Consider the following 13,256-nt stretch of genomic DNA (forward strand, 5'->3'; position numbering starts at 1 on the left):
GGAAGGTTGATTAAGCACTCCATGGAGATTAAGCATTGTTTGACAGCATATTGCACAATAGACATAAATACAGGTTCCATCATCAAATTATTTTATTAGGATAGCAACTGTTTTGCTATGATGGGAGAGAGGGGTTGCTTTTCAATTTACACTTTCATGATACAGACCCAAGTGCAATCTTTCTGTTGATTACTGATTACTCTCACCCCTCGCTCCACCGATATGGTCACAAGGTGCCCGTTATCTACCGGGTAATGAGCGTTGGGATAGGGTGGAGGTTCGATCACTGGATGCCCTCGGGAGGGGTGACAAGTGCCCCGAAGGTAGCAATGGGGATAACGCAAACAATCAGTCGTGGGGTTAAAAATTGAGGGTTTATTGAATGGGTCACAGGTGAGGATAAGGAACAACTCAATACTAGTTACAACTTGGGCTTACAATATAATACCAGAACAAATAATAAAAATACTGCAATTACAAACAGAAGCTGACCCTGGTACCTCTCTAGGTCCCAGTAGTTATTCAGGTCCTTCCAGGGGTTAGTAAGGGTGCTATTGGTGCTATTATTAAGCATAAATGCAATTACTTGTCTAAATAAAAGCAAAATGCAATAAGACAACTAAAGCTTGCCGTGAGACTCCGGCTTACAACACGATACAGACTCAGTTAGCTAACAAAAATAGCAAAATCAGCACCCAGGCATACTCACACACACAAACCACGAAAGTTTCATCATCACCGGTAATCAGGTAGGCTCCTTAAAACACGCGGCCGAGGGAGACCTCGAGTTGATCAGGCTCGGTTACAAGGTCCAGCTTTTTTCGTTTTCTCCCTGTCCACTGCTTACATGGTGGGCAATTTATAAGGGTAATGACATGTTCAATTTTTTGGCCAGGTTTCTCCTAATTAGGAGACTTGCAGGTGCCTCGTTACCACCCTCGGGGGGGGGGGGGGGGGTTCCTGGAAATGGCTGACCACAAAATTTGCCTAGCACCAACGGTAACTTACAGGAAATGTTTCTCGCTTGAAACTGTGTGCTCGTTTCCTGAACATGGAGGCCAGGGCAAAAAGCTGCTTAAAGCTGCAGCACTAACACAGGCACTAACACTTTCCAGAAACCTAGTGTCTGCAATGCAGGCTGTTGGGCTAGTAAAGTAAAATCTATGCAGCCAGATACAATGATGTATTTTGCTTCTGCTGGGTGATTGGGGATAAAGAGTGGGAACACTGAGAAGAAGTAGGCTAAACTCTCTTTTTCCTCTTCTCTTCTCTTCATGGCTGAAATTCACCCCTGTGCACATGGCTTCTTCAGGCTGCATGTGTAATCTAGTGGTGAGAGATAATGTGTGCTATGTCTGATAATCTGCACAGGAGGTGGGTTTGTTATAGCCCATGGCTACAAAGCCTGGCTGGCTCTTTAGCTTGAACATAGAGGTTCATGCTGGAGGTCCCTGTTTCAAAGGCTTGAATTATCCAAGGTGGTGCCCACCACACATGTATTATGTAAGTCCTCATAATTGGTCTTGAGTGGTGCATAGGGCTCATGCTGGTCCTCTATACAAAGAGGGAACTTCTCTTTGTTTGTGTTTCAAATTTCATTAAACCTATATGAAGTGAGCAGCATGTGAATTACCTTCAAAAGAAATATGGCATTACTTAGCCATGGAAATGATAAAGGGGTGAAAATGGTGTGGTCGTGAAAGATGTTTGGATTCATTATAGAGGAGCCTCCAAAATGTGGCTTCCTGTTATAGGCTATTATTTCAAATAATGATGGCCAACTTTACCTGGAATGTTGAAACCAGAAATAAAAGTCCCACAATATCAGGCAACATTTGAAATTTTCCTTTGAAAAAAAAAAGCTGCACATAAAGAGAAAACCATGACTTGCTGCTCAAGGGCTCTTTTAGGTCCAGATCAGCTAAACTCTCTGTATGTGGGACTCCCATTGACTGCAATAGAAATTTTTGGACTGGAAGGATTTCAGGGCAAAGCCTGAAGCTATGAACACCGTGGCTGCAACTTAGAAAAGCACATCAGCACGTGCTTCCATCTCTATTCAGCAAAGCATTTATGCTTGGGGTTATTTTAAAGCCAACTGGACCAATTCCATCTACAATGTCTGTGGTGGATAATGGGACTTAAAGAACATGATTTGGTTCCAAACACTGAGGTCCTTGAGTGCAGCAACATCACAGGCACTGAAGATTTTATATGAGAGCACAGCTGAAATGATGCAGCCACCTGGTTCATATGTTCGACAGTAGAATACTGACTGCTGTCTTTTATGGAGAATTGCAGATTGGAACTCATTTTAGGGGAAGACCAAGAAACATTACAAAAACACTCTCAAGGCCAACCTCCAATCTTACAGCATTGGCCTTAGCATATGAAAGCTCTTATCCCATTTTCTGAGAGCTTGTGGATTGCTGCAATCAGTAAGGGACGTGTGAGACGTAAAGCTAAAAGCAGCCCACATTCATCTGCAACTGTTTTCATCTGTAGCACTTATGGATGGGGCTGCATGTCTGAAACTGGTCTTTGGTCTCATTTCAGGACCCACAATATTAGTGAGAACATTAATGTCAGAAAATAATGCATTTACGCCCCCCAAACACACACAACTCTGTTCAACGGATTGGTTTGAAATAGTTGTGACTATAAGCAGAAGGCCTAGCCACATACTGTAGTTACATAAGAATGCATCAAGGGCTCATTAATATTTCACAATGAAGTTTTAAAATGAAACACCAGCCTTTTAATGTGTTTAGCAGTGGAAAAACTGCAAGAAGGCAAACTATGGGAAAGCATTAATACAGACTTTACATTTAAATAAAATGTAAGGCGTGAGCAATGGGTTAAAAAAGAGATTAGAAAAAAAGGAAGGCAAGTTTCAGATTCTCTTCCTGGCTTTAACAGCTATGCTTTTGTTTAAATTTATTTTATATACTGCTGAGTAAAGCCAACTAATTATTGAATTGTGTGTATTCACTCAAGCCAAAATGGTCACATTTTGGTGCCTATAGTTAGGCTCTATGATTAGATGCCATAACAAAAGAGGTCGGGTTTTCAGAGCCACTGGTTTTATTGGGAACTGTGGGTGCTCAGCAACTCCGAAAATGAGGCCATTTCATTGAGAAACCAATGATCCGGATTGCAATCTCTTCACTCTCATTGGTGAACAGTGATTGAAATCAATGGGACTGCTCGCCAATGTGGATAAAGTCTCAGTGTGGATTTGGGTGCCTACAATAGCTTTAGGTACTGAAGATTGAAAATGGTGGTTCTAGTGCTTTATAGGACATCAGGTGTACTAGTGCAAAGCAACTGTTTGCATGGAGAGCATTTATTGGTATTTTTTATTTGCATTACAGATAAGTTTCAACTGATATTAGGGCCCAATTGTACTAGGCACAGTAAAAACACAGAGACAATTTGATTTAATGGATAAAACATTGGACTGGGATTCAGGAGAGTTGGCTTCTATTCCTGGCTCTGTCAGTGACCTGCTTGGTGACCACTGACAACTCACTTCAACTCTCTGTGCCTCAGTGTCCCCATCTATAAAGTGGGGAAAATAATACCTACCCCTTTGTAAAATGTTTCAACATCAGCTGATGCAAAGTGCTACAGAAGAGCTAGGTATTATTATTATTTTGTTATTTTATTTTATTATAGTGAGAAAGTTATAATCCAAGAAGAAGTTATAAACCAAACTGACAGAACATGAGAGTGGAAGCAGAGGTTAAATGACTTTTATCCAAGGTCACACAGCCAGTCAGGCAGAACAGAACTTAAGTCTTCAGAAGTCCAGTCTAGTGCCCTACTCACTAGACCACTGTGACATTCCCCATGGTGCAATCCAGGCTGCTGGGTCCCTTTAGCTCTCCAGCCTGGGATGCCTTTTACACTGCTTTGTCTGTGAATGGCAAACCCCTCCAGGCAGCATGTAAGGTCACTCCCAACTGAGTATGTGAATGCTATGCCCAGCCATCGATGAATTACATATAGGACTATGGCTGCATATTCCTAGTCCCAGCCTTGCACCCAGAAATGTGCATTTTATACTGCTCAGTAGTCCCCTGGACAATATAAGCTCATAGATAATCCAGCATTCCAACAATGGGTAATGTTTATACACTAGGCATTTTGTCCTAAGTAGAGGTTTCCTAAACACTTCAAACACACACATTGAACACATTTAGCTAACACAATAAAACAAGTTTATTAACTAGAGAAAGATAGATTTTAAGTGATTATAAGTATAGATGCATATAGGTCAAGGCTGGTTACAGAAGAAATAAAAAGATAAACATGCAAGCTAATTTGTAAATGTTACCAAAGCTAATAGGTTTAAAAGCAAAGGATCTATTGCACTGTAAGGAGTAGTAAAATTTCACAAGCTTCATCTCCTTCCAAGCTGGGACCACTCCCTTCTTTGTTCAGTTCTTTGAGGATTATTGTCGTCATGAGCAGAGAGATGGAAAAGAGAGAGAGGTAGCTAGGGACATTTTTTCTCTCTTCTTATACCTCAACCCTTTGTGCTGGAAAAATCCTTGCTGAGTCAGGGGTGAAGGCAGTTCCATGGTGTACGTGAGCTGCAAACTGCTCTTCAGACGAATTGTAAATTTCTTGTTTGCAACTCTCCTCCTGCTGGAGAATGTCCAATTAAGCCAGTAATGGCTCTTTAGTACTTTGCTGGCGTGCTAGGGTGTCTTTGTCTCTGAGAAATTGATTTGTGGGCATTACCCAGAACTACAACATGTTTCAGTAACAATCATATAGCAAAAATTCATAATTTTACATGAAGTGTTGTTACATACATTTCAATGGGATAATAATATTCAGCAGTTTATGAGTTTTCAAATGAAACCTCACAGGGTATACTTTGTATAAAATATCACATAATCATATAAAATTGGTGAACATGGGATACAGGGTATCAGAACAATTGTCCAAACGTTGTAAATAAACCCCTACAAATAGGACTCAGGCTGTTGATTTTTGTCACCTGATGTCCTCACCAACACATTGGAGCACTTAGGGTATGTCTACACAGCAAAGAAAAACCTGCAGCTGGTCCATGCCATCCAACTTGGGCTCATGGGGCTCAGGCTGCTGGACTGATTCATTGCTGAGTGGACTTCTGGGCTCAGGCTTGGGCTTGGGCTCTAGGACTCTGCTGGGTGGAAAGGTTCCCGAGTTCAGGCTCCAGCCTGAACCTGGAAGTCTACACAACAATGAACCAGTCCCACTGCTCAAGCCCCACAAGCCTGAGTCAGCTGGCCCAGGCCAGCTGCAGGTTTTTCTTTGCTGTGTAGACATACTCTTAGTTTTTTCTTTATGGCCTCAGCAGCTGTCGTCTTGAGGCCTGCCTAGCTGACTTCTGACACACATGAGCTCAGCAACATCTTAATTTTTTACCTGGATTTGGTGATGGATTAGTTCACACGTGCTCACAGTTGCCTTAGTCCTGCCCAATCTCTGATCACATAGGCAAAAGCTCTTCTGCTGTAGCTTCCACCACATGGGGAATAGAAGAAAAGCGATAAGCGCTACCATGGGTACCATGGACTGCATCCTCCTTTCTCAGGAGGATTTTCTTATGGAGCATTCCAATTCTTGCTCAGTCTGTCACAGGCACTGGCTTCCTCCAGGGCCCAGGGGTGCTCACCCCTGCCCTGCCCCAGACCCCACCCCACCCACCCTCTTTCCCCAAGCCCCCACCCTCACTCTGCTCCAGTCCCCACCCCCACCCCTTCTCTCAAGCTCCCAGCCCCATCACACCTCTTCCCATCCCCTCTCCACCCCCACCCCATCTCTTCCTGTCTATGCTATTTCCCCACTCTTCTTTCATGGGCCTGCTTTCCCATGAAGAAATCCCCTCCATTAGCTGACAGACTCACCTAAACCCACCATTTCTACCCTGGAGGAAGCCACAGCCTAAGGAAGAGATTTTGTGAGTCTTGTGTAACCACCCAGAGAAATGGATGGGGAAACTATCCTCACTCACAAACGCTTGGATAGCAGAGCAAAACTCTCCAGTGTTTAAAGTAAATTGACATTGCCTTTCATTTACACCTCACTTGGTAGCATAAGGGCTGGGTATCAACTCTATTTCCCACCATCCCAACCCTTACTTCTCAAGGATAGGTTGAGGGAAAATCCTAGCCTAATTGAAGTCAAAGGGAATTTTGACATTTACTTCAACTGGGCCAGGATTTCAGCCATTGTGTTGAGTGGGGGCTCCAAATGTTGACTGCCTTGAGACCAAATTTAGAGGAAGCAGTTCCTACAGTCCAAAAAAAAGATTTCATAGGAAAGAAATAGGCTCTAAGCTTACTGAGCAGAACAAAGCTGAGAGCAGTGCATTGTGGGCTCTTTCTTGAGAATGCTGTCCTCTTTAGAAACTCGGATTCCCTAACTGAAACCCAGCTGAGGGTCAGGGTCTCTTCCATAACAGAATGCAGCATGAAGTCCATGCTGAGGGCTAAGCAGACTCACTGCTGCATTACAGGATGGATAACATGATACAGCTGGCTGGGATAGATAATGCTGCTAAAGTCAGCTAAAATCTGCTGACTTTCCCCAACAAAATCAAATTCTGACCCTGAGCAGTCAGATACTTAGGCAGTCAGGAAGGGACACTGATCATTAGAAAAGCAGCCAACAAGAAATCGAAGCTTCTATTTCTGCCAGCAAAGAAACCCTACAGTTCCTCCCTGCTCAAGACTTCCTCACTGCTTCTTGCTCCTGGCAGAGGTAAACGGTTTCTATTCTCTCTTGTTTATAAGCTAACCTTCCCTCCCCTCAACCCAAAAAAGTCAGACAGTCAACTGTGTTTGAGGGGAATACAGACCTATTAACTCGCTCTTTCTTTTCTTTCTCTAAGAATAACAATCTGTATATTTATAGGATATGCTGATAGCATGCACATGGAGCCATGTTTATTTTTCCACCCATGCTCACATACATATACCTAAGTCTCTTGTTTTTTCTGGAGCAGGTAAGCTCTTTCTTCCTTCCTTGTTGGTGTTGATTTCTGTGGTAAAAGGCTAGACTGGAAAAAACCCACCACAACTCCAAAACCAAATATACAGAAACCACCTCCTCCTCCTCCCCTCAAATTCTAAAAACAGGGCCATGGAGCAAAACCCAAACTGCATAAAGGTTACTTCTGCTGATTTCCAACATGCCTCCTCTGTGAATTTATTCCTCCATTTACACTGAAATCTGTTTCAGATTTGAAGTCAGACGTACACACTCTGGGTCTGATTCTCTTCTCTCTTACATCTGCTTTACATTGGTGTAAATCTACTGACTTCACTGGAGTACGATAGGGCAAAGTCCCTCTCCTGTCTTCTTCTCTGTTTACACAGGCTATTCGGAGACCTTTCAGTGTTAAACATCACCACCTCTACTGACCCATATAACATGTAATTTACAGCAGTAGTTTCGCCTCAGCCCTCTGCTGAGGAGAGGAGCAGGAAGACAGCGCTCCACCCAGAGATCCGCCTTGGTTCTGGGTCCACTAGTCTTTCTCTCCCCATCACTTCCTTCCTGTGCCTTGTTTGTTTTCTTTTTTTCTCTTTTTTATGTTGAAGCAGATTTGACTGAATAGTCTATAGCTGCCACCAGCTACAATTCCTCAATATGTAGCAGTTTATATCCTCTCGCTCTGCCCTGTGTGTTTCAGGTCATGTAACAAGGCCTTTTTAATAATACCCTTTTGATTTCACTAAATAACAATGTAATTTTTGTTACCTTAAGACATTTGAATTCCTCAGAAAGTTGTTCCCTTTTTTTAATCACAGCCCTTACATATCCCTCAAAGATGACCAATTGTTTCTTCCACCTTACAGAGCGCAAAGTCCATCTTTGTGTCTAGTTATTTGAAAAAGGTTTTTGTTTAAGCCAGTTAGTACTCTAAAATAAAGCACTTCATTAGTCCTAGCCAGGCCATGAAGTATGTTGTTATGTTCAACTCTAGGGCACAATTCAAAAAATTTTCTTCCTTTTTTTCTGTTAATCCAATTTTTTTTTACCATTCCTCTTTTAAATCTTTCTATAGAAGGCTTTTGAATTCTTGTTAATAAAAGGGTATTTCTGTATCAATGCTTTCATTTCTTACAGTGTTTTTAGCTGCTTTATGTGTCATTTCATTCCCTGTTATCCCCAAATGCACTGGGATCCAAGCTAATGCTACATGTATCCTCATCTGTACTAACTGTTATAAGAAATACAATTTAATTGATTAAATGACTTTTACATTCTGAGACAACCTATTTTTATCACCATGAGGCTTGAGATAGAATCTGAAAAAATGACCCTCATTGCTGGGTGGACATCTCAGATCCAATTTAATGCTAGCATTACTGCTACTACTGTCATGACAGCTATGTAATCAGATATTCTCTTAGATGTACTAATTCTCAGTTTTGAGATACAATTTTCTGTCCCTAGTCTTCCTGGGGTGTTTTTTGGACCCATCTCTATATATTTGACAAACCGACGCCACTTTTCCTATATATTCTAGCGTACGTCTTTTTAAATACATAGTGTCTTTTTTACCCTTAAATTTATAGAATAACTCTAAATCCATGTGTGGACATGCAACTTTCCATCCATAACTAATTTTCCCATGACTAAAAGTTTTTACCTCATTCAGCTTTTCCTTGTCTTTCAACTCCTACATCCACACTTAAACTCAGCTGGCAGGTGGAATTCTCACATTGTGTGCTATAGTTCACCTCTTGAATTCCCACAAATCCTCTTACATTTTTTTAGTACTTTCATCATGGCAGTTCCCATTAACTTTGGTCTAGAAAGTTAAGTCCAGTAGTTTCATTGGTAGTGTAAATGGTGTTTCACTAGCAGCTCTCTGTAGTGTGCATATAGGTGTTGTAATAAATGCACTGCAAACAATTCATAGTGCCTGGACTTGTTTTAAATCAAATTTTTTAAATTCTGATTTTGATGCTGATCTAAAAGCTTGGCAGCCATTGCCAATAAATGGTCTGATTAAGGTGCTGTGTATCATCAACAATGTTTTTTCCTGTGCCTGCTTCTACCCTTTGTGTTAATGGGCTAATTAGCTCTCTGGCCTCCCCAGCCCATACTATTCTTCTAATTAGATACTGTCAGTACACTCTGGGGGAGTTAATTAGTGTTTAAGTGATCAGAGTGCTGTCTTAGCCGATGATTCCCAGCGCTCTGTCACATGGAGTCACTAGGGCAGTGGTCCCCAACGTGGTGCCCGCTGGTGCCATGGCGCCCGCTGGGGCATTTATGTGAGTCCACCTAGTGCCCAGCAGGGGAGAGAAGCCATGGCCCCGCACCTGACGGGGACAGAGAAGTCAGGCTGCGAGTGTGGTGTTCTCTGTTCCCAGGAGGCGTGGGGCCAGCCTAGTGACCAGCAGGGGAGAGAAGCCACGGCCCCGCATCTGATGGAGACAGAGAACTCAGGCTGCAAGCACAGTGTTCTCTGTTCCCAGCAGGCACAAGGCCCGCCTAGTGCCCTGCAGGGGAGAGAAGCCACAGCCCAGCACCTGATGTGGACAGAGAACTCCAGGGCTGCAGGCTGCAAGCGCCGGTGTTCTCTGTCCCTGGCAGGCACGGGGTCATGGCTTAAGCCGGAGAGAAGCTGCGGACCCATGCCTGCCGGGGAAGAGAACTCCAGGGCTGCAGGGTGTGGGTGCCAGTGTTCTCGGTCCCTGGCAGGTGTGGGGCCGTGGCTTAAGCTGGAGAGAAGCCGCGGACCCATGCCCGCCTGGGACAGAGAACTCCGGGGCTGCAGGCTGCGGGTGCCGGTGTTCTCTGTCCTCGTGGCTTCTCTCCGGCTTCTCTCTGGATTCATATATTATGTTATATTAAATATGATTTTTTTGTACTATTTAATGTACAAATACAAAATAAGCCTTGAAAAATTGTTGGCATCCGCCACACTCTTCTAAAAACATGAATGTGCTACTGGCCACAAAAAGGTTGGGGACCACTGCACCAGGGTAAATGAGAGGAAAATCAAGCCACCTATTTCCATTGCATTTTATATTCTTATTTTCCCTTGTCAAGGGACTATTTTATCTCTGTTTACTGAGGCCAAAGTGATCAAACCTGGGTGCCTAATGTTAGTCTCCTAAATACTGAGGCACTGAAGCAAAGTGGTATGATTTTTTTTTAAAGTTGCTGAACACCTGAAATTCTCATTGACTTCACTGGGATCTGTGGGTGCTCAACACTTTTGGAACTCAGGCCACTTTAAGTTAAGATTTAGTTGCCAAACTTCAGGCTACCATGCTAAAAAATGTGGCCTCATCTATACCAATAAGAAAAATCTTTGCCTCGTATATTTATTAAACATGGGGCCTCATCCCCAAACTTTGTAGGGGAGTCATTACTCAGATTGAATTTTGCAGCTTGGGCTTAAAGCAATGGGCTTAAACTGCAGCAAGGAAGATTTAGGTTGGACATTAGGAAAAAGTTCCTAACTGTCAGGGTAGTTAAACACTGGAATAGATTGCCTAGGGAAGTTGTGGAATCTCCATCTCTGGAGATATTTAAGAGTAGGTTAGATAAATGTCTATTAGGTATGGTCTAGACAGTATTTGGTCCTGCCATGAGGGCAGGGGACTGGACTTGATGACCTCTCAAAGTCCCTTCCAGTCCTAGAGTCTATGAGTCTATGAGCTTTGGCCCATGTCTAATAGTTATTCATGTCACTTACTAACCCATTTTTTTCCAGTCGTGGTGGAGGGAATATTAAACATTTCATTATGTTTCAGGCATCCTAGTTTTCTTCGTGTATTGATCTGGCTCAAAAATCATCATGGGATACCAGCTAAATCCTATTTATAGAAATGTGTGTGTGACATTTACACACAAACAGCTGCTCTGCTTTCTCACACGTGATGCCATTTAAAGGGCAAGCAGAAACCTAAAAATGAAACCCAACATTTTGGTTTCCTTCTGATAACACAGACATTCAGTGAATGCAGAGATCTGGCAAGAGTTATGGTTAGCAAAAAATATAGAACAAGATTTGTTTCTCAGGCTCAGATGAATTTTACTGAGTTAAATTGTATTTTGGAATAATACAACTGCAGTAATTAGAGCGGACATATTCAGAAGAGTCTGAGAGCTAGGTGCCCAGCTCCTACTGAATTTCAGGGATATTTGGTCTTCAGATTCCCTAACGCTGCTTTGAAAATCCCATCCTGATTTTGAAAACTGAAGAGTGTGCAAAAAGGCACAGGGGGAGGTTTTTAAATGCATAATTGGCACGTCAGAGCTGTAGGAGGCCAGGATACAGAGACAGGTTGGCTCTTCCCCCACCTTGACCACATTGGCTGTTTACAGTTGCTGTGGCTACCACAGCTTTGGGCTCCTGCAGGGCTTGGCAGCTCCCTGCAAGGGTGAAGGGCTTCCGTTCCGTCACGTGCTCCGAGCGCAAGAATAGGAGTGACGTCCGGATGCCCTGAATGGGGAGCTCTACTTCCTACCGCCTTCCTACTACATAAATAAATTACAATGATTTGGTCATGTATATGTGCATATTTATTTGTTTTTCCTACAGTTAATTAAGTATTTTAGGAAAAATTGTCAGAGATGCCACCAGCAAGAGTTGGTGGCAGCACTCTGAAGCCACCAGAAGATTTGTTGTGAGAACCCCTGTTCTATATCATCCACATCCATTGGGTCGTCTCTAGTGTCAGCCTTCTCTGTTCTCTGGTGCACTTAGCACCAGATGGACTTCCAAGAAGTTAGCTTGCATTGACTCTTTCTTTAGTTGTTGTCCCATGGTATTAAATTTATCTTCCATTCTATTGATTCTCCCTCTCTCATGTCATTAGGATCCACATGGACTCAGTGGAAAGTAAATGAAAATCCCAGGCATACTACAGAGATCTTTTGTTCTTTTTGGTGTTCTTTGTCTGGATCACAGATGACCTAAGACATTTGATCATCTCTAAATGTATCATTGCTTACATATTTCACATCTCTGGCCAAAAATCTATCAGCTGCTGAAAAACAAAAGGCTTTATTTCCAAGGTATGATGTTGCTAAGTTGAAAAATTTTATATTAATGAAAAGGATTGTAGTCTGAAAATGGACTAATGCAATTTGTATTCCAATTGACTGAGTCATCTGTTATCAGTCCTACAGTTCCACAATACAACTGTCTGGAAATCAAATTGTAAGTGTAAAAGAGAACTGTAAAGCCCTTACTGCTTCAATACACCTCTACCTCGATATAACATGACCTGATATAACACAAATTCTGATATAATGCAGTAAAGCAGTGCTCCGAGGGGGCAGGGCTGCACACTCAGGCGGATCAAAGCAAGTTTGATATAATGTGGTTTCACCTATAACGCGGTACGATTTTTTGGCTCCTGAGGACAGAGTTTTATCGAGGTAGAGGTGTATCTGATAAACTGTATTTATAAACACGCAAGAGGACATTTTGCATGGAAAAAATATTTTCTAACAAGTATTCAAACATACAATACAAACATAAAATACAATGCAAGGAAACTATGAAAAGTGCTATATTCATGTCAAAGGGCTCAAAGACATTACATATGTTTACACTTTGTTTGCATGTTTACTCTGATGCTATCAAAATCTCTTGCTGTTTCTATGGTCTTACTCATTCTCCCAGTGAACCTCTCTCTTTCCTCAGTGGATAAGATACTGGTGAACTGAATACATTGCCACAGATAAATGTTTTATTACATATAAAATACACCAACCTCAATGAATATTTTCTGATGTTCAGAGTCAAACTAGGATTATCTTTGAAACCTACTGAAGGAAGATTAAAACAAGCTACAGGCAGTCTGGGTTCAAAAGTCAAATAAGTCAAGTGAGATAAGATGTCTGGATCCAATTATGTCCTTTAATCAGGAGCTAATACAATGTTGTTCAATTGGGGAGCCAGAAACTCAGGCTGGGAAAGAGAAAATTTCCTGCACGGCCCCACATAGTACTACCCCCAAAACACATCTAAAACTTTGCCATTCAGAGACCCATTCAAAGGGCAAGGAAGTAGTATGTGAAGTTCAGGCAGGCTGAAGTGTTCAGAATTCAGGTTCAGCTGCACTGAAATATGACAAATTGTATTAATGAGATTTTCGATAAAGCTTCCAAAAGCACATAAGTCACTTTGGCATTGCAAGATTCACCCTGATGCCTCCTGGAATTCACAGCCCCAAGCTCCTTGTGCATTGTGTGGGGAGAGTTGAGTGCTTAGCAGG

The sequence above is a fragment of the Gopherus evgoodei genome, chromosome 3 (assembly GCF_007399415.2).
Source record: "Gopherus evgoodei ecotype Sinaloan lineage chromosome 3, rGopEvg1_v1.p, whole genome shotgun sequence".
In the NCBI taxonomy this organism is placed as follows: domain Eukaryota; kingdom Metazoa; phylum Chordata; order Testudines; family Testudinidae; genus Gopherus; species Gopherus evgoodei.